This window comes from Ursus americanus, chromosome 8, assembly GCF_024610735.1.
Source record: "Ursus americanus isolate L20-20 chromosome 8, mUrsAme1.1.p, whole genome shotgun sequence".
Lineage (NCBI taxonomy): Eukaryota > Metazoa > Chordata > Mammalia > Carnivora > Ursidae > Ursus > Ursus americanus.
The window spans coordinates 50,970,263-50,993,007 of NC_142134.1; the positions used below are offsets into that span (position 1 = coordinate 50,970,263).

The 22,745-nt window shown below is 39.9% G+C and overlaps 1 protein-coding gene across 8 annotated transcripts in view; it reads left to right on the forward strand.

The window, feature by feature from the left end:
• APBB2 (amyloid beta precursor protein binding family B member 2) overlaps positions 1-22,745 on the forward strand; it is a 358,694-nt gene that overhangs the window by 100,000 nt on the left and 235,949 nt on the right. For 5 of the 8 annotated variants that reach the window (XM_045816074.2, XM_045816077.2, XM_045816075.2 and 2 more), the window contains one exon: positions 6,274-6,380. The exons of 1 other annotated variant lie outside the window; for it this stretch is intronic. The gene's annotated coding sequence lies outside the window, so the exon portion shown is untranslated. Of the gene's footprint in view, positions 1-6,273; positions 6,381-22,404; positions 22,569-22,745 lie in introns of all 8 variants that reach the window. 2 more of the 8 variants (XM_087864178.1, XM_087864181.1) reach the window with 1 other exon arrangement.

Sequence of the window (22,745 nt, forward strand, 5' to 3'; positions counted from 1 at the left end):
ACAGAATTTCTCTGTTGCTCATGTTTACCCATTGTCATCCTCTTCTTGCGTTTCTTTCTTTTTTTTTTTAATCTTCTTCTCCCAACTAGTGACCATTAATTGCTACAGAAGAAAAATGAATTGGAAATAGTTTTTTTTTTTTTTTAAGATTTTATTTATTTATTTGACAGAGAGAGACAGCTAGTGAGAGAGGGAACACAAGCAGGGGGAGTGGGAGAGGAAGAAGCAGGCTCATAGCGGAGGAGCCTGATGTGGGGCTCGATCCCAGAACGCCGGGATCACGCCCTGAGCCGAAGGCAGACGCTTAACCGCTGTGCCACCCAGGCGCCCCTGGAAATAGTTTTTTGAAGGTAGGCTAAATGCCCTGACACCGGCAGATTGTGTACCTCTCCGAGTCTGTTTCCTTTCAGCCATGAGCTCCTTTATGATCTCTCTTTATACAGAGCAGATGCAGCGCACAAGTAATGATGGTTACTGGTTTTTATAGGTCATGACTAGCCTGCCATGTAAAATGCTAACATTTTGCCAGATTTCCTTTATCTCTGTCTCTGTGTCTGTCTGTCTCTCTACACATCGACACACTTTAAATAATTTTTACTGAACCATTGGCATTAGTGGTAGAGATCACCACCTTTTCATCCTAAATACTTTCACACGTTATCTATCAAGTACAAGAATGCTCTCGCACATAACCCATTTTACTGTTATCACCAAGAAATACTATCTAATACATAATTTTTGAATACTTGTTTAACTTTCCCCAGTTATTCCAATAATGTCCTTTATAACTATTCCTTTTCTCATCTAAGAATCATCAACAATCACTCATTGAATTTTGTATCTTTAGTTTCCTTTAATCTAGAGCAGTTACCCCGTGTTTGTTTGTTTTTTTTTATCATTTATGGTGCTGGTATCTTGGGAGATCACAAGACAGTTGTCTAGTAGAAAGTACCACAATCTGGATTTGATTGTTACTTTATGATTAGATACAGATTAAGCATTTTGACAAACGTATGACACAGTGATTGTGGAGACACATGACATTCAGTTGTCCCATAATTGATTATGCTAACTATCACTTGGGTAAAGTGGTCTGCCAGAATTCTCCATTATAAAGACACCCTTTCCCCTAGGCAAGTGGTAAGTAATTTGTGGGGTGATACTCTGAGACTGTGTGAGTATCCCGATCCACAGAATCCTTTCCCTAATGGTTTTAGCATCCATTAATGACCTTTGACTGAGTTAGTTATTGCCCGGGTGGTTGCAAAGTGGGATTTTCTAGTTCTGCTATTCCTTTGGTGTTTTATTAGCTGGCATTCTTCATAAAGAAGAGCTTCCTGCTATCCCCTCTTCCATGAATGTCTGTGGATTTATGGTTCCTTTTTTTAATTCAATATGTTCTAATTCATCCATATCATTCTTTTTTTTTTTTTTTTTTTTGCTGTTCAAATTGTCCTACATTTGGCCAGTGGGAGCCACTTTGAAGTGGCTCCTATGTCCTTTTGTCACGTCTGCGTTAATATTTGAGCATTTCCTTAGTTTCTGGCATAGTAAGCTATTCTCGGCAATTTGGTGCTGCCCTTGCCCGGGGCCTGGACCCAACTGTTTGTGGAATGAACTAAGGTATTTAGAAGCCAAGGTCTGGGTGTTCAAGCTTTTCTTTAAAAATGCATATGATCTAGAGAAAGTTAAATGTCAACAGTCATTTGTATAAGCTCTCCCATCCTCCAGTTTCTGCTAAAATATTCCCATGGAGCCACTGGTTGTTTAGAAGTTGGAAGGAAAGAACCAGTTGAGAGGAAGAGGCCATCGAGAGTGAAGGTCTTCTGGCTTTGGACCGGAGTGACACAGTGAGGCGAAAAGGGAAGTGAGATGGTGCCGAAGACGTTTAAATTATGTGGGTTAGATTTCTGCCCAAGGAGTGGCTAGAGAGCCCCAGGACATAATTCCTGCTTGTTTTCCAGGTAGACTCTGAAAATTGGTTGCCCCTTTTTTATATCTGGTAATGTTAAGAGAGTATATTCCCCTGAGCTGTATATGTGTTAAGTCCTAGGGCGATTTAAGAAATATGGTTTCCGTCCTGAGAGTTCCTCAATGCTCTGTATTTTTAGGGTCAGCAGGTGGTATGCATAGATGGATGTATATTTCAGCAGAGCCTTTAAATATTAAAATACTTTTTATTTTGAATACTCACAATTGACTATAATATCTGGCTTTACGTGCTGATTATAGTATCTGGTTGCAGATTATTGGAGGTGCATATGTGCCGCATTTTAGGTGGCAACTTGTGAGACTCAGAAGCCAAGAATTTCAGGTATTTTCCAAAGTAATCAGCATGCATTTGATAAGATGGTAGAGCCTCTGAAAGGTATCTTGAATCGACTGATTTTTTGAAACTCAATATGTCCTCTGTGATCTTTTTGTATACATAATAGCATAATTTAAATGTTCATTTTGCCTTTTCTATTCTTTAAAACAAAACATGAAGCCAGTAGCTTTCGTTTCCATTTGATAGGGAACCTACGAAAATGCTTAAAAATATAAAAGCAAAATTGAAACATAAGGGTTTTGTTTGGTTTTTATCAAAGTCAGCATTTGTGGAAGTGAAAAAAAAACAAAACAAAAATATAAAGACTACTACATGTATAATACTTTGTCCAGCAGGAATATGGTTTTTATTCCAATGTATACACTGAATGTTACAGATGCTTTGTAATTTTATGAAACAGAAACACACACACCCCCCCACAACCACTGACTTTTAATTCTCAGTACGTTCTTGAGAATAGAGTCATGTTAAGCAGCTGTTCTCACTAGTTCCTGGGTATGCAGTACACCAGAAAGGTTACACTGAAAATGGAGAGGAACGCATTATTTAAATGTGCTGCTAGCCGAGCACAGGTGAGTGAACTCAGGTGTGTTGTGACCTCATTGTCCCAAATGGTCCTTTGACTCCTGAGTACCCTCACCATTCAATTCTTTCGTGATGTCCGTGTGTGCGATCCAACTAAGTGCCCTCACGACTAGGGAGTCACCACTTTTGGCAAACAGACAATTTTCAAAGTCAAGTTTCTTTGTTATTGGGAAGATTTTAATATAACTGAGTTCTTTTGGAAGTCAAAGATCAGCCTCTGTCTCTTCTTACTTTCTATTTAAAACTCACCAACTAGAGCGTTGATTCCTACGCCCAAATCCATTGCCCCTTGTATTTCTTTACTCTTGATCTTGTTTGAAAGGCGCTTTATCCAGAACACAATTTCTTCATTCAGAATGAAATTTCTTTCAGACATTAAGACAGCTTGTATACAACTACATAATTTAAAAAAATCTTCTTTCATCTGGATTTTACTAAATCCATGGCAGTTTTAGCCAGTAAAAGCAAATTATATTTTGGCCTCTGTAATGGATTTATATACTTTGGATGTCCCTGCTGGGACTGTGTTTGCCTTGAATTGTGAGATAGAAAATACTCTGAAGGGTACAGTCATGAGACTGGATCTGTTAATGCTTGTGAAGGAAGCTCTGGTGTCATTGTTCTTGGGCTGGACTTTATTGGCTGGATTCACATGTGAACTTAAAGTGGGGATAAAAAGAGGTTTTTCCCATCAAATGCCTTAGTTCTATTTTTATATAGCATATTGTTATTTGTGGTTTTTAAAAAAGATTTTATTTATTTATTTGAGAGAGAGACAGAGAGCACGAGCACGGGGAAGAAGGAGAGGGAGAGGAACAAGCAGACTCCCCGCTGAGTGTGGAGCCTGATGCTGGGCTGGATCCCAGGACCCCGAGATCGTGACCTGAGCCAAAGTCAGATACTTAACGACTGAGCCACCCAGATGCTCCTAGCATATTGTTATTTGTAATTATAAAAGTAGGTGTGGTTATTGTGAGAATTTGGCTACCACAAGAAAATACAAAGAAACTAAAAATTATTCTACTCTAATTTTATTATCTTTAATGAGCAGCTATACAAATGTTGACCCCCCCCCCTTTCTAGCTACAGATACTTTTAAACAAAATTGGGACTATACTGAACATACTGTTTTATAGTTTGCATTGCCAATGAACACTGCTTAGAAACATTTTCCCATTTTATTAAATGATTTACAGATTTAGAAAAAACTGTTAACCCATTGTTGGGTATTTATATTTTTAGAATTGCTTAAAATAATATTACTTATATAGGAAAACTTCTTTGTACATATACATACATACTTTTTATGCATATCTTGGACTTTTTAAAGGATAAATTCAGAGTCTTTTTTTCAATTTACTGGTCTCAAGGAGTGAAAACTAATTCAGTTCAGTTTGTCATTTCCAGTAATTACAGTGAAACCCTCTTGCCTGCCAGGATCTGTCTGTATAATGCCATCATCTTCATCTGTGCAGAATGGTGTGGTAGCACCTTATTTATCTAACACCATTAGGGAACTTCTCATAAATAAAGTTGTCATGTAACTCCAACTGACCCTTAAGTGTCTATGCTTGGTAATTATAAATATTGTGAATGAGAATCTTTCCAAAATTGTATTACATATATTGCTGTCCTCTTTAACATTATGAAAAGCTATAAAAATAACAATTTACCCCCTTCTGGTTCAAATCACAAGCATCTTTATAAACCCTAGTTATCGTATAGTCAGTTCTGCTAAAATGTGAGACAGGTGTTTCTGAGAACCACCATGCTATGCAAAATGATGCAGTAAAATCCACAGCACTTATGGGAACAATAGGGTAAGGGCACAACACTCAAAAAGCTTTATCGGTGACATATTAAAAAAATAAGGTAGAAACTGAATAAAAATCGTAGCACAATTTTACACGTTAGGTGGTTAAGAAATAAATAGTACGATCAGTGTGACACTTTACCTTGACAAAGTCCTGATGTTGTCTTGCAGACTGAGGCCTTCCAAAGGTTGCAGGTTGTGAGTTACTTGAAGTGTTGGAAGCAGGGTTCCCTGAAACCAGAAGGGAAGTTGGGCATCCTATGCGGACGGGCGTAGCTCATAGCACTGGTGGCCACTGGGGTTGCCCGTAGATGTTGGAGGCATGGGCTTTGCACACCCTGCATATCTTTACTCAGCAGCGCTCTGCCTGGGTGCAATCTTCTGCTATTACCTAGGGTTTCCTGCAATGAAATCATGCATAAACAAATGTGAAATTCGAGTGATGCTCAGATTGTTCCCTAGCATAGCAGTCTTGGAACAAACACAAATGTTATAGCAGAACTGAGTGTACCGAGTGGTAAGACAGTGATGTCGCGGGGATGTTCTTCTGGTCTCTATCCCTAATAGAGTGAATACGTGTAGAACGCTTCCGAGAAGAATGTGGCATACGAGTGAGCATCGTATGGGTGTTGGCAGTCACAATGACGATAATAATAATGAGTGATGCCTATTGATGTTTGTGGGATTCTGTCTGTTTTTCAGTTATGCCCGTCTCCTGCAGCAGGGCTTTGCCTCCTTCTAATTGACCTATTTCTCAATCTCTTGTGGCTTTTAAATGAGTTTATTGCATTTAGAATTACATCTAGCGTAAGGCCCAGCATGGGAGAGCCTGGGGATGGGGGGGCGTGCCGACTTTCAGTTGTGGTTTACCTGTGGCATCTACTCAAATGTTGTCATCTTATGAGTTATTACCTATGTATTTATTTGTGAGATTGTTGGGGAAGAAACTTATGTTTCAAATGAGGATATTATCATACAGAGATTTCGGATTTTCTCTTTGATTAGAAAAAACAACTCGCCTCTTGTTCCCCCCTGCAAAAGTGAAGTGTGCTTAAATCAATCCACAATAAGAGAGCTTACAAGTTGCTGGTGATTTTCTTTAGGTTGTTATTGTTCATTTCTATTTGCAACCATTTCTGTGCTTGTGAGATGAGCTCATCTTTGGAAGGTGGGGCAGGCAAGTGTGACTTCAGGAGACCTTCCCTCCCAAGTCACAGTGTAATTAGAAGCCCAGATCCTCCCTCAGTTATTTTTTTTATGACTCCCCGAGAAGGACATTTTTACCATGAATGGTTGCCAAGAAGCCTTTGCTGGAGCCTCCTTTAGTGATTTTAATAAGACGGCAGATCAAAATACCATCTTGATTTAGCAGGCCTTGTTGGTATTGTTCTGAAAGAAAAGTAGCTAACATGGCTCATCATTTAGATATCCCAGTGAAATCTAGATTCTAATTATGCAGAGAGACCCTGAATAGCAATGGGGTGTCTTGTTTTTAATTTCTGATCTGACTTTGAATTTTAACTTTTTGTCTCTGCACAACTTTTAGATATTTGGGCTGCTTGACCTCATTGAGTGATTGCTACTAATTGACAAGGCGTTTTTGGGAAAAGGGAATTTGCCTTCTGAGCTCTGTACCAAAGACCTGGGGAAAAAGTAAGTAATTTTCTAACTTGCTTTTTAAAAAAAAATTCTTGTTACACTTCTCTCAGAAAGTTAACAGTGTGGGTCTGTGGCTTTTCTCCTTTCATTCTTCCCTGGCTTTGTAAGTTTTATATGCTTTTATAGATTTGAAACATGGAAAGGAACTCGAGAGAGCTTTAAAAAAAAAAAAAGCCTTCCAAGAGATTAGGATGACTGTCTGCATTGTGCCAGGTCTTTTGGGTTTCATAAACGGAGTCCTCAAGGTTGTGATAAACCTTTTATCAGGTGTGCAGTAGACAAATTATAAAGGTAAAGCATTATAGTATGGACTGCCGGAAAAGTCAGTCCAGTTTTCTGAGCTTCAAGTGTTTTAGATTTTTAGATAGGCTCTTTGGTTCTGAATTTTTATAATAAGAATGAAATCCATTTGGCTCTTTTCTTGTCTGGAAAGGAAAACAAAATGTGTAATCGTTTGTTCAATAAGTCCCTCATGTAGCTTGGTCTTGGGAGAATTGATGTGCCTGTCAGTTTTATTGTTTTATAGCTTTTTGGAGGTACTCTGAGATATTCTAATTAAGACATTGTGCGAATGGTTTTGCTCTCTTTTAGAAAAAATTGCTTGGGTCCATAAAGTTCAGTTTTATTCCCTGCTCTTTTTGAAAAGGTAAAATGGGCCTTGAATATAATAAAGTCAGCCTGCTTTATTGTAGAATTTACGTGGAAGTATGAATGACCCATAGGAATGTAGACAAAACAAAACATACACATGTACACGCACACACACGCAAATCTCTTCTGGCACGGTCCGGAAACAATACCACTGACAATAGGAAGCATTTGTCCATAAAATTCCCAGGTAGTCTCCTAAATTTTGTGTTTTACGGTTCCTCTACATTTCCGACCATACAAATAAGCTAGTTAAAATGTGTCTAAAAACAAGGCAGAAGAGAACTCTGCTCTAGAATTCCATAGGAGTATTAAATAGTACGATCAGATTTCATTGTTACATTGTATACACTCTAAATTTGCTTATAATTAAATTGTGTATTATTACATAATAATTATAAGGTAAGTGTCATGAATTATGAAGCCTTTTTAGGTTAAATAAGATATTTGTACTGAAAGAATATTACACACACACGCACACACACAGAGTATACACGTACCACGAATATAATTTCTGAGGGCTGTCAGTATAAATTCGTTGAAAGCAAGGACTTTGAAGATTTTCTCCAAAAAGTTTTTTAATGTTACAGTGAAATATTTGCAGTAGTGAAATACTATTGTCAGTGGCATTTTAAAAAATGATAGCGATTTATTTAGTTGAAGTTTATACTCACATATTAACCTTAATGTAAAGGAAATCCTGTGTGGTATAGTTATTATTCCTTCTTGGAACGGTATTTGAAAGAGGATTATGTTGGAAGTCATCAGTCTGTGCACAGAAGTAGAATGAACAGGGCAAAAGATTAATTCTGTGGGGGCTTCAGGATCCAGATATTTGCTGTTTAGATTGGAAATATAACTTAGCCCCCTAGAAAGGAAGCCACTTAAACTGCTTTCAAATAATTTAGCATCTCTTTAAAATTTAATATAGTCTCTGGTGAGGTATTTTCCTTCCATTATACCAAAATACTCACTTTGTGCCATTGTTGTAAGAGTTGTATTTCCATTTTATAGAGGCAAGGCATCTGTAGGACTTCTGGTCACAATAATAAGCTAAAGATAGCCCTTGTGTTACTGGAGGGACCAGGGCAAAAAGATCCCTGCTTCCTGAAACTGATGTCATAGGTGAATATTTATATGCACAGAAGACTGTTCGTATTTACCTTTAGGTTAAAAAAAGAAGAAGAAAAGAAAAGAAGAAGGTTATAATGCTTAAGTACGCTCTGTATAAATCCAGTCCTGAAAGAACTGGTTAGGTGGAAGGCAACCTTAAGGAAGAGGCAGGGCAGGGGAGAAGGCAGTCCTTTCTGACAGTGACAGAAATCATAGGGGAATGTTTCTGACCATACTTTGAAAACTGGAAGGGGTACTTAAATGTATCAGTGATTTCTTTTGGGGCGAGGCAAGCACAGTTTTAGGAAAACCAGAACCAAAACAACCTCCACACTTCTTTTCGGCATCTTCATGTCCTCTGATTTTATTTTTTCTTAATTGCATTTGCATTTTATTTAATTATTTTATTTAATCATTTTATTTAATTATTTAAGGTAGATTTCTGGACACTTGAGTCTGTAATGTTTATAAAGTATAGATTCACTTTTGAAAAATTAGCCATGGATGATTTTAAAAGGAGTAAAAAATAGCTTCTATTTTATGGTTCTGCTTAACATGAGCATATGTTTTTTTTTTTATGTCAGTACTGAAAGAGGGTTCTATTCTTCAAACTGTTTGGTATCCTGTCTTTTTCCACTTAGCAGTGAATAATGAACCCCATGTGAATAAATATTTATCTACAATATCATTTTTTGTGAAAGTAAAACAGTTGGATCTTAGCTTTTTGTTTAATTTGAGGCCATCTTGGCTTTCCAATACAAAAGGAGAATATATATGTGAAATATAGAGTGTGGGCTTTCCATCTGCAAACAGAGAATAGACTAGGATTTGCCTTTCTATAATCCCTACAGTGTTTACCATAACTAGACATGTTCTGAATAGGAGGCTCAGGGGACTAAATGGGTATTCAAAACTCTTAAGTGTCACTGTGTGACAGGTATGGTGTATAAAGCACTATGTCTTCTTTGGTCCCTTTGTTATGGTATAAGAGTGCAGGTGACACGTTCCTCCCACTTTGCTGTCTTCATCAATATTTCTGTGCCAAAGGAAGGATTCTACCTACATATTTCTCCCTTCCAAGAAACTCTAAATATCTTGGATGAGATGATGGGTACAAAGGGAGCAGCATTTTATAGACTTTGGACTAGAATTTATTGGAGTAAATTGCAATCCAAATTAATTAGAGATGTAAAATGTTTTCTAGACTTTGCATACTTTCTCAACTTTAAGTTCATTTATTAAATCAACATTTGTTGTGCAACTGCTATGTGCCAACCACTATGCTAGGAGCTCCTTATTCAGAGATGACAGATATGCCCTTGCTTTCAAGGAACTTAATTTGAGTTTCAAATTCAGATTTAAATAATATTTATTCAGCCTATACCATGTGACACCATGGGAGGATGCTCTTAGATGAAGTCTTTGATCACAAAAATTCAGTAATGATACTTACTGACCCATTCCCTCCAAAATAAATTATAAATAGAATTCTTGAATCTTTAGGTTTTTTTTCTTCCATTATATTTTCTTAAACTTCTGATACCTGCGATTACTTGGTAAGTTAAATTAACACGTTGGGAAAAAAAGGGTTGAAGCATTTAGTTGATAATCTTCGAGCAATAATTGTAAAAACATACATATTTTTTTATATTTGAAAACCTGTATACATATAATGTGGTCATCACTTCTCCTAGAGTAGTTCTTAGTTCACATGATACAATGAAATGTACTGAGAGTTCCTGAATTCTGCCCTTAGAGTGGCTCTGCTGCCTGAGCAAGCGTAAAAGACGTAGCATGGAGCCATTGATTTTCCCAGTAATTCTTGGGGTAGGGATTATCAAAGTTAAGTAGAACTTAAATAGGAGTCTTTGGATTTTAATTTGATATCTAGAGTGATGGCTAAAGTTTCAGGAAATTCCTAATTGCCATTTTTATCTGAACAATAATTTGTGACTTGCTATTAAAGACTGAAGCCCAGCCTAAAATGCATTTCTTGCGGGTCCTATTTGGAAGCTTAAAGCTGTGCTCGCCGCTTTACAGCTGTGGCAGCTCTAACACTCAGATGTCTTAAATGGTATTTATGAGTCCACAAAAAAATGTTACCCTGCCATTCATGCAGGTAAGGACCTCCTTTTTTGCAAAAACACATGAAACCCTGGAGCTGATGGTCACTCTTGTTTGGTCCCAGCCGGACTCAGACAACAAAGAGAGGGGCTTTCCTAGCTCAGGGTCGATGATCAGAGGCCCTGGGGTCAGACTACCTAGGTTCGCATCCTACTTTCTTGGTTTATGAACTCCGTGGCCCTTGGCAAGAAAGCATCTATAAATCTAAGAAACCAGGCTGTGGTAATAGGTTCCTGTGCCTGGTTCATTGAGAATCTAGTGGGAAAAAATCTGCATTCAGATGAGAGCCACTTTTGCTTAGATATTCTTTAAAGAAGGGCAAAATTGTGAGCTTATGGGATGGAATTGGACATTTCTTTATTAAAAGCCATGTTTGCCCCAGGATGACCCTTTGCTCTAAGGACTGCATCTGCTTTTGGGAACTCTAAGGAGGGGAGTTCAAGCTTTGCTTCATGCTCTGTATGCCCAAGGAGAGTAGGAAATTATGCCTTAAAAAAAAAAATAGGGGTGCCTGGGTAGTTCAGTTGGTTAAGCGTCTGCCTTCGGCTCTGGTAGTGATCCCAGGATTCTGGGATCGAGCCCCGTGTCTGGCTCCCTGCTCAGCTGGGGAGCCTGCTTCTCCCTGCTCCCTCTGCTTGCCGCTCCCCCTGCTCGTGCTCTTTCTCTGTGACAAATAAATAAATAAAATCTTTAAAAATAAATAAAAAAAGGGAAAATGTTATTTGACATCAACATTGCCTGTGGGCTTTGAAAAACTCTGGACTTGCTTTCATCTTCCAGGAGAGTAGCGTACGTGAGCTGGGAGAAAGGAAACCAAACCCCAGAGAAGTTCCCCAGCTTGTCTCTGCCCCGTTACTGGAAAAGCGGAAGTAAGGTCTGTAAATAGCTCTCCTGGCCACCGGAGGCTGTACGTTCAGGTGTGCTTGGAAATCGAGCACTAAGGAGCTTCTTATCTTCTTCCCAGTGACCACAGCTTTGCCTGAGGGGAAGTGAAACAGCGGAATGGGTCTCAAAACATTGCTGCCCAGCAAAAACACGCGTGCGCCTGTCTGTCACAGAGTTTATTTTCTTTCATCGATGTGAAGTGGCTCAAAGACTCGTGATGTGATGATTCTCCTTTGAGGTTTTCTATTTGAGCTAGCTGGAAGCACCAGCAGGCTGGACAAAAGTACTCTTCAGACCCAATCTTGTCCTGCGATTTTTGCCTGCTTAGCTTTGCCCTTTAAAGTTCAGGGCAGACTTGGCCTGTCCATTCTTGCGGGGAAAAGCTTGGGTTATCAATAAATGCTAAATTTAAAAACCCTTTCTGGGGTTACCTGCCCCCACTCTGGGACTCCTGCAAAAAAAAAAAAAAAAGCTTCAGCTTGCTGTAAGCTGGTAAGCCCTTAATACTTGGATGCTTTGGTAGGGAAAATAAAACCGGATTGTACACCCCTTCCCTTTTACTTGTGAACTAATTGTTGTTTTCCTGCATTTCAAAGCAGATGTTAAGCTCTTCCTTTGATGTTCAACAGCAGACAGACTCCAGTTGCGTATTAGAGCTCATGATGCATATCTGTTGTTTGAATGAAGATCAGCTTTGGCAAATTAGATTTTGATGGTTACATTTTGATCTGGAGCCATAGAACGGAATGGCAATTTATTCTTGCATTCGGTACACATTTCTCGGGTGCTGGCTGGGCCCTTGACGTAAATTGTTTGTCAGATTTCACAAATACCACAAAAGCCGTGTCAGCTAGATGGTGCTATCTCTGGTTAATAGATAAGAAGAATAAGGTATATCGAATGATTAGGACTATCGTACACGTAAGAAAAAGGAAGCCTAGGGAATGATTAGAAACCTTGCGCAGGGTTGGCATTGCTGTTAAGTGTCTAGGAGTATGAGCTGTGGATTTGGGCTGATCTCGAAGCCGTTACTCCAGAGGTGCTGTTTTTTAAGAGGAGATCATCAGTGGAGCAAAAATGTTGAGCTGAAATTGGGAAAAAGGTAGTTAACCATGAGCCCCTCATCACTTGCTCAGTAGGCATTTATTGAGTGCCTGCTTTGTACTAGACACTCTGCAGGGTGCTGGAAATTCACTGGTAGACAAGATAGAAGCCGTTTGTCAGCAGCTTGATGGAGGAGAAATAGGGGTGCAAGAGTGTTGGCTCCCCTCAAAAGCAGTGTCTTGGCTCGGAGAGCTTTGGTCAGGTTTTTTAAGATGTAGAAATTTTGACGCCTCACAAAAATAATTTATTATTCTTCGGCATCAGTCCACATACTAAATTACCTACAAATGAACAGAGAGGTGGCTTCATGAGACTCCTTTGCAGTTGTACTCCTTGCTTGAGCTGCTTAGGGTATGCAGAAATGGAGGTTGGAGAAACGGTATTGAGTTTTAAACAAAGCGTTGCAAACAAAAATGTGAACAATTACCTGGCAAGGATTAGTTCTAATCGAGCTTTGGATTCCCCATTTTAGGGAGGAGATACTTAGCATAGTACCTGGTATGTAGTGAGTACCCAATAACTCTGGTTGATTGGCTCAGTGATGGAAAGTAAAATAAGGAAGAGAGGGGACAGGAGTCTCACAGGAAGGGGGATGAGTTAAGGGAATACCAAGGAGGAGTGAGAGGGTGGCAATAAAATCAACCAATAAATAGGTAAAGAGAGCACAGGACATGTGCTGGACTTAACCCACATGTACAAACTGTTTGAAGAGTCAAGGTGGGAGGGGCCGTGTTTAGGGAATCTGGAAACGCCATTGGGCTTGGATGCTTGAGAAAGACTGCATCCTTCCCCTCTATGCCCCCTTTCCCACCATGATCTTGATATCAGTTTTTAAGACTTTAGGGTTTTGGTTTTTTAAAAAGATTTTGTTTATTTGAGGAAAAGAGAGAGAGGGAGAGAGCCAGAGCACGGGGAGGGGCAGAGGGAGAGGGAGAAGCAGACTGTCTGCTGAGCAGGGAGCCCAGTGAGGGACTCTATGCCAGGACCCTGGGATCATGACCTGAGCTGAAGGCAGATGCTTAACCGACTGAGCCACCCAGGTGCCCAAGATTTTAGGTTTTTAAATCTGGTATTTGGTTCTTTAATAAATTGGGTGACCATATGTGTCTGTTTGCTGGGACAGCCCTGACTCTGCCTGTTTTCGATGATGCCCCCTTTCCCTGTCGTGTCCTGGTGTGGATGATAAGTTAAATGGCCACCCTTTGGTGACATTCTGTGTCTCTGAACGGAAATCCTACAGCATTCAGATTACTTTGATGAATTCACCTAATGTGCATGTAGTACCAGTAAATGACCTGTTGGCCTAGTGTCTGGTCTCTTAGGATAAGTAGAAAGGAGAGCCAATGAGTGGTAACTGAAAAGAATCAGATGTTGAGCAAAATAAGCTGATTTTGACAAAATGAACTTTAATTACAACTAATGGCTGGCATAGCCATAAGAGAAAGGGCATTTTAAGGTTATCACGATGATGGGTAGTGTTTAGGGAATCTGGCATCATTGGAGCAAATCATGTCATCATCACTAGTTTTGACTTAGTGTCTCACTGTTTCCACAGCACTGGTAATTTAATTCAGATGTATTTTCATTTGTTCTGTGAGTAGAAAGTAAAAGAAATAATTTCTGGGAACAGAGTTTCTTGTGTCAGAGGTTTAAAGAAATGACTGGAGGGAAAATTGTTAAATTCAGATTTTTCCCCTTAAATCTACCGTTAAATTGTGTCATTTGTTGAAAATGGTGGTAATATTTTAATCCAATGAGACATTTACATGGGGACTCCCAAAGCTTTAATAGAATGTATGTTGAGGTTTTTCTCTTGATAAATAGGGTTAAATTGGTTTTATAGTTCATATACATGGCTTTGAAGAAACAGACTAATACTTTGTCTTACGGGGATGTGTAAAAGTTTTAGGTATTCAGGTGGTGCTTGACAGTGATTGCAGGATGAGAGTTGGGTGGGGGATTAAAATCATACTATGACCAGTCTTTTCCATATTAATATTTTATGAGGCAGTGATGCATTTGCCTTCAAGGCCCATAGGTTCTTGTTCCCTGCAGTGAAATCTTTTGTAGGAGGGTAGATTTCCGAAGTAGAGGGATTATTCCTCTATAATTCTAAAACTTCCTTGTTTTGGAATTAAATTCGGACTCTGCGCCTGGCTATCTGTGGGTGAGTTCTTTCTCTGAGCCTCGGTTTTCTGGCCTATAAAATGGGAATAATGATATTTATTGCTTAGAGTTTTGTAACAGGATGTTTATTCATTCCTGAATCTGGGATAAACTGTAAGCATTATAACACAAGGTAATTTTCTCCCCGGCTGAGGAATCAGTAGCAGATACTGAGGGTGGGGAGACAGGCAGGATTGCTGGAAGGCGAACACCCAGCGTCTGGCCAGTTGGAGTGGATGCTGCCTGTAACCCTCCTGGGTGGCCGTCACAGTGCTCAGCCGCAGTTGCCTGTATTCTCGGTATTGAGAAATGTGTGTTTCATCGGGGATGGTTTGCAAGCAAACCCATTGTGTCTCCTTGTTAAAAACTAACGCCCCCTCCTCGGAGCTCCCGTGATCCAGAAAGGATACCATCTTCACTGGATGGGTGAGGCCAGCGTTCACGCCAGGAGTCCTGTCTTAGAGGTTCCTGTGTATGCTGACGACCTTACTGATCATTGCTGCCAGCACTCTGGTGGCTCCTTGGAGACTCTGCTTTCCCATTTTCCACTCCATTCCTCATCTACTATAATTACCCATAGCAGATAAAAGTTGAATTTAAGACACAAAACCAGGAGAGTCCCGTCAAATTGGCTACTGGATGTAGCAAGTCTAGACGCGGCCTTACCGGGCCACTTTCTGTGCAGACCATCGCTTCTCACTCCCAGAAATGACTGTCAGCATATCTGAACGTAGAGTCTGGGCATCCGAGAGAATGAGGCTCGGAAGAGGGAGCACTTCCGTTTTCTTTCTGCCAAGTCTTTCTTCCTCCTTCTCATTTCTCATCTCAGGCTCTGCCTCTTCCCAGGAAGATCGATGTTGGGAATTCTCCCTTGCACAGGGCAGACCTAACCCCTTTCCCTAGGGATGGGATGGTCATAGCCAGCTATCAAAAAGTGCATCATTGTTTAGAAAGCTTCCGTGTAATCCTAGGAGGTTCCTTTCCTAGAGTAGGGGTGAGTTGGTTTCCGTATAGTGCTGTAGTTAAGAGCCGTCAAATTGTTTCGTGTTTACCTCATAGGTGTTAGCATGGCTGTTATGAAAAAGAGATAATAAATGTTGGTGAGGATGTGGAGAAAGGGATCTTTGTGCACCGTTGGTGGGAGCGTAAATTACTGTAAAATACTGTAAATGTGTTGCCACTGTGGAAAACAGTATGGAGTTTCCTCCAAAAATTAAAAATAGAACTGCCATATGATCAAGCAATTCCATTTGTGGGTATGTATTCAAAGGAAATGAAATCACTATCCAGAAGAGAGATCTGCACCCCCATGTTCATTGTATCATTTACAATAGCCAAGACAGAGAAGCGACCCAAGTGCCCATCAGTGGCTGAATGGATAAAGAAACCATGGCATATATACAAAATGGAATATTATTAAGCCATAAAAAAGAAGGCAATTCTGCCATTTACAGCAGTGGACCTTGAGGGCATTATGGGTAGACCTTAAGGGCATTATGCTAAGTGAAGTAAGGCAGGCAGAGAAAGACAGATACTATTGATTTTACATATATATGGAATCTAACCCCCCTCCCTCAAACTTAAAGAAACAGAGATCAGATATGATGGTTGCCTGAGGTGAGGTTGGGGAAAACGGGGTAAGGTGGTCAAAAGGTACCAACTTTCACTTATAAGATAAGTTCTGGGGATGTAATGTACAGTTTGATGACTGTACTTAACAATACTGTGTTGTGTGTTGGAAAGTTGGTAAGATAATAGATCTCACAAGTTCCCATCACAAGAAAAAAATGTGTAACTGTATGGCGGATGGTTGGATGTATGGATAACTAAACTTACTGTGGTGATCATTTTGTAATATATACATGTATCAAATCATTACGTTGTAAATCTTAGACTAATACAATGTTATATGTTAATTATATCCCAATAAAACTGGGGAGGGGGAGAAAACTGGCAAACAAACCTTTTTTTTTTTTTTTTAAAGATTTTTTATTTATTTATTCGACAGAGATAGAGACAGCCAGTGAGAGAGGGAACACAAGCAGGGGGAGTGGGAGAGGAAGAAGCAGGCTCCTAGCGGAGGAGCCCGATGTGGGGCTCGATCCCATAACGCCAGGATCACGCCCTGAGCTGAAGGCAGACGCTTAACTTCTGTGCCACCCAGGCGCCCCCAAACCTTTTTTTTTAAAAGATTATTTATTTGAGAGAGAGAGAGAAAGCGAGAGACAGAGCATGAGTGGAGGGGGAGGGGCAGAGGGAGAAGCAGACTCCCCGCTGAGCGGGGAGCCCAATATGGGGCTCAATTCCAGGACCTTGGAATCATGACCTGAGCCGAAGGCAGATACTTAAAGGACTGAGCCACCCAGGTGCCCCACGTACAGACCTTTTCTGCCAGCAGACTAAGGTGGTACTTCCAACCTCAAGCACAGGCGTTTCATTAGGGAAAATGGAGAAACACTGGAAACCTACATTGCAGTTCTGGTTTTGCCACCTGCTGGTTATGTGACCTTGAGATACATAGGCACCTCTTCCTGGGGTACTCCTTTTCTTATCCAGAAAATGATTTTCATATGCAATATGATTTTTAAGGTCCTTGTCCAACCAGAAATTCTGTGAAGCTATAATAACTCCTATAAGTACACAGTATGGTTTTGGAACAGATTCAACCTGTCTGTATCTGATGTTGGTAGTTACCATTCTTACCTCCACTTTGTAACTATAGCTGTTTTGTGAAGACCCAGGCATCTGTTTGCTGGAGAAGGCCATTCCTCCAGTCATTTTGATATTATACTATCCGCTTAATGTGCCTTTTTTTTTAAGATTTATTTATTTATTTGAGAGAGAGAGAGAATATTTGGGAGAGAGCACACGCGCGCTCGTGCATGCGGGGGAGGGGCAGAGGGAGAAGAAGAGAGAGAATCCTCAAGCAGACTCCCTGCTGAGCACAAAGCCAGACTCGGGGCTCGATCCCAGGACGCTGAGATCATGACTTGAGCCCAGATCAAGAGCCGGCTGCTCAACCCAGGTGCCCCTCTTGGTGTGCTTGTTAAGTGCAATGACAGACTTGTCTTCTGATAGGACAGACTTACCAAATCTCTGCTGTGATTGCCTCATGCAAAAAGTCATGAACTTGGTCCATTGTCAGCCTGAATATTGGTGATGATGCCATTCTATTTTATTTTCTCATTTTAAAACAAGTACTTTTTTCCCCAAGTTTTTATTTAAGTACCAGCTAGTTAACATACAGTGTAATATTAGTTTCAGGTATAGAATTTAGTAATTCCTCACTTACCTACAAGACCCACTCATCACAAGTGCCCTCCTTAATACCCATCACCTGCTTAACCCCCTGCCCCACCCCTTCCCTCTCTAGTAACCCAGTGCCACTCTATTTTAAATATTGGATCCTCTGTGTGTCCGAATGGTAGCTTCCAATTTGCAGTCTTCAATATATTACTTCATAGTTTAATTATAAGTGTTTGTTGGTAACTTGGAGTGATTCACCCTTGAAGTTTATTAAAAGAGAGAGTATGTGCAGATTTTCTATTTCCACAAAAATGTTGCTGGGGTTTTGATAAGGATTGCTTTGAATTTGTGTATCACTTTGGGTAGTATTGACATCCTGACAATTTTCAGTCTTCCAGTCAACGAACACTGGATGTTTTTCTATTTATTTGACTCTTCTTTAATTTCTTTTAACTATATTTTGTAGTTCTCAGTGGATTTTCCTTGGTTTAGTTTATTCCTAAGTATTTTGTTCTTTTTGATGCTATTCTAAATAGAATCGTTGTCTTAATTCCCATTTTGGATTGTTCATTGTTAGTGTATAGAAACATAAATGATTTTTGTGTGTTGATTTTATACCTTGTGCCTTTGCCAAATTCGTTTATTAGTTTGAATTATTTCTTGTAGAATCTGTAGGGTATTCTACATCTGTGATGGGTTTTCAGATCATCTGCAAATGGAGATATTTTTATTAATTCCTTTTCAATTTGGATGCTTTTTATTTCTTTTTCTTGCCCAATTGCTCTGGTTAGGACTGCCAGTACTGTGTTGAACAGAAGTGGCAAGAGCAGGCATCCTTGTGATCTTAAGGGAAAATCTTCCAGCCTTTCACGATTAAAATAATTTGTTTTATTAGCATGGGATTTTAACTTTCCTCTGTTGTAGGCCTTCATATTTGTCATTTTTAATAGTTCCATAATCTATGAAGTGGCTGACCCTAATAGAATAGCACATTACCCAATTTTTGAAAATTCAAAATGTCATTTTTCCTATTATGAATAATGTTTCAATGAATACCTCTTTTGAATATTTTAAAATATTCATTTCTATCCTTTTCTTAATGACATGTAACTTTGTGGAAGGCTCCTGAACTACTTCGTTATCAAGAATCAATCTTTGTATTCAGATAAATCACCAAATAAACAGTTAGCACTGTTCATTCCTGTAACACCGTTCATTCATCATTCATTCATCATCAGCAATATAATGGATTGTTATGTGTGCCAAGAGCTAAGCATGAAAAGTTCAATAGGATACCCCTCTGACCTCTAATATCTCATAGTCTAGTAGGAGAGTCAGACTAGTCAAAAGTAAATACTGCAGTATGATGAGTGATATTGGCAGGATACAGTAAAGTTCCTTAATTGCATGAAATTGATTTTGACAGCGTTGTTGATTGGTATCCTTTATAAAGATAGGAGAGGTGTGGACATATCCATGTCACACAAAATTTAAAAAAAATGGGTATAATAGGTTTAATAATCTGGCAGAATATGGCCACATCTGACTGACCCAACCTCTTTTCCTTGAAGTCTAAATCTTTCCAGGAGGTCTCTGATTCAGCTGCACGTGTCGTGTTGCTCGAATATGCTAAGCTCCGTTGGCCAGTGAGTGTGTCACATGGCTCACTCGTTTCCACACCTGCTACAAACTGCTGTGTTTGTGGTAAGTGTCGAAGGGTCGGTGGTTCTTCATTTGACATGCTTTCAGTTACTTTTTTTCCATCATTTTATTCTTGCCTTAGAACTTCATTAGTTATCAGTGTGTATTCTGTGATATTGGTGAAATCAGTGCTATTTTAATTACATCTTGTCGTATTTGTTTAGTAAAAAAAATTCAGAGTAAGAAAATATTTGTGAGATTATATAATCCAATAGAGATTCTTACAGTAAACGTATAAAACTCTGCTAGTTGTAATGGTTGGAACTGGAACCTACACAAAACAAAACAAAACCCCTCTGTGTGAATTTCTGGGTGATCTCTTAAGCCACTGTAGAGGGAGAAAAAACAAAGAGATCTTTCTGTATACCTGAACATTAGGTCAGGCTTTGGATACAATGAATCTGTTTCGGAAATAGCCGTTTAGGGTTCCACCATTTTGAGGTTCATTAGCTAGCTATGAATTTGCCTCCTTCACACTTGTGCATAAAAAAACTGGCCCTTATTTTTAAATTTCTTAAAAAGGTAGTCTTGGAAACAGCTTTTGAGACGGATTTCTTGGGATTTTTTTTCTCCCCTTTTCTCTTTTCATTTCTGAAACCTAAATAGCAGAATTGTGCCTCGTTCTTTGCGGAGCTGTGGTGATTAGATGGCGTATTTACTTTGATACACATATCGCTGTGTGGAATCACTGTCCATTGTCATCCCCAGATGAAACAAGGCGGGGGGTGGCGGCTGTGGATCTGGGATTGACTGAGATAAATTTATCTCAGCTTTTCAAAACACTATGAGAGCACAGTATAATTCACTTGGACAACTGTAGAATGAAACTCTTGTTTCAGGGGCTGTTAGATATTTCATGGAAACTGACTGCACAGAGGACTAGATGGTAACGATTGTTTGGCAGATGATAGAATTTGAGGTAGTGTTTACATCACCCCTGAAATACAATTAATTTCTTCCAAGGTGATTTACAGCCCGACTTCTGTGACTGAGGGATGGATCCCTTGGCAAGTCTTTATGAAATAAGACCACAGGCAGGGAAATTACACGCACACATCAGGCTTTGCATTTCTTTCGTAAGCCTTCTTTACAGGGTGTGTATAATCCTGTTCTGTACAACTAACAGAAACTGTAGTTGTCCTGTATCATGACTTTAACTGTAGCTCAACTTTGTCGTGAAAGACCTCCTCAGTTTCCAGAAACAATAGCTACCACAGAGTGAAGCTTGCTTTCTTTGCATCCCCGTTTCTGTTAACGTCACGACTGCATTTGACTCTTTTATGAGGCCCTTTTGGTCCCATCAACAGTTTGTTCTAAGCAATCTATCTTCACTTCTAGCTTCGTCTGCAAAATTTGTGTGGTTAGCCTGAGACACATGCAGATAAATTGCCCAGGGTTTTCAGCTCTCTCCGACTTGGAGCTAAATATGCTGCAGTACGCCCAGCTGAGGGGTGCAGCTTTTCCGCAGTATTGATGTTTCTACGGTTGAATATAAACCTTCGGGTGCCTCGGTTTGCATTTCCATATTCACACGCAGTTCTTGACCACTGCTTTTCAAACAGCCTCATCTCTCAGAAAACTCTGTTTTAAGCAGAAAGACAAAGAAAATTGTTCTTCCTCGCCCACTGCTCTTCTGCCCACTCACAACAATAAGAATCGTGAGTGTGAGTCTTTTGCCAGATGTAAATAGTGGCAACTCCCAATTCACAAACTGATTACATTCTCATGGCTGGTCGTAAAGTCAGTTAGTGGATTTGAACTGGGAATGTGTTTTCTTTCTTTTTTTTTTTTAAAGATTTTATTTATTTATTTGACAGAGAGAGAGACAGCCAGCGAGAGAGGGAACACAAGCAGGGGGAGTGGGAGAGGAAGAAGCAGGCTCATAGTGGAGGAGCCTGATGTGGGGCTCGATCCCATAACGCCGGGATCACGCCCTGAGCCGAAGGCAGATGCTCAACCGCTGTGCCAGGCGCCCCGGGAATGTGTTTTCTAATGAGAGAAAACAATTCAAAGAATTGATGAGTCTGTTGAAACTTCTTTAACCCACAACATCCCAGCAGCATAGTTCTTTTTATACCGTAAAACCTGACCTTCCCTCATGTTTCCCCGAGGAAAAATGTCCTTGGTTCTGCTTTGGTATCTTATGGAGCATAAACATTTCATTCTTAACTTCAGTAGACAACTAACTATATCTCTTCCTGGCTCTCCTGGGACAAGATATCAGGCAGAGTTTCTTAGAAGCAATGGAGACTGGCTGAATGATTTCAGCAGAGAAGGAATTTATTGAGCAGTTATTGGGTAGTTTCTGGAACTGCTGGAAGTTGGAAAAAAGACAGGAGCAAATAAAGACTACACAGCCAGATTCACAGCCAAGGTCATTGATATGATTAGTTCTATGCAGGGTTGGATGGACCCTATCACTGGATAGGAGACCATGCTGGTTCACGTTGACCACAACAATGGAACAAGACACTTGGCTACCGACTCTGTTACCTCAGCCTTTGCTATCTCTGGTACTGGATGTTGTCGCCATTGCCCTTACCCACGGTGATTTCCTTTTGCTCCTGCCTCTTTGGGTTTCCAGCTCTAGATCCAGGGTTGGCCAAGGCTAAGTTGTATACCCATGCCTTAGCTGCAAGGGAGTCTGGGAAGGTGAGTGTCCAGCCATTTTTACCTTTATGGTGAAAGGTGTGGCTCTCCTCAATACTCACATGTGAGGAATTGCCCAAATATAGGAAGAGGGTGCAGATGCTGGATATTCTCCATCCTGAGCCCCTCAATAAGGACAAATCTTCACTGTAAGAAGCCACAGTCAGGGCTCTGGTAGAATGGGAGTGGCCAACACATCTGTAGCTGTAGTTAATGAACTTGGTAATAACAAAGATGGCTGATTCTTCCTTGTGACTGGTGTCCAGGGACCCTTTCATTATGTGCTAATTAAAGCTAGAGGTATGACTTAATGATTTAGGCATATTTGACCTTTGTAAGTGCATTTTTTTTTTTAAAGATTTTTTATTTATTTATTTGACAGAGATAGAGACAGCCAGCAAGAGAGGGAACACAAGCAGGGGGAGTGGGAGAGGAAGAAGCAGGCTCATAGCGGAGGAGCCTGATGTGGGACTCGATCCCAGAACGCCGGGATCACGCCCTGAGCCGAAGGCAGGCGCTTAACCGCTGTGCCCCCCAGGCGCCCCTGTAAGTGCATTTCTTGCCACTTAAAGATAAAATGCATTAAATTGAATTTTAGTAATTTGATTAATTAGGAGAAACAGATTTAGATTTATCTGTTAACTTATATTTAGAATGAAATTTCACATTGTTAATTTGTCTTATGTGTTTGGGTGGTTTACATATTTATTGATTCATTTCTAC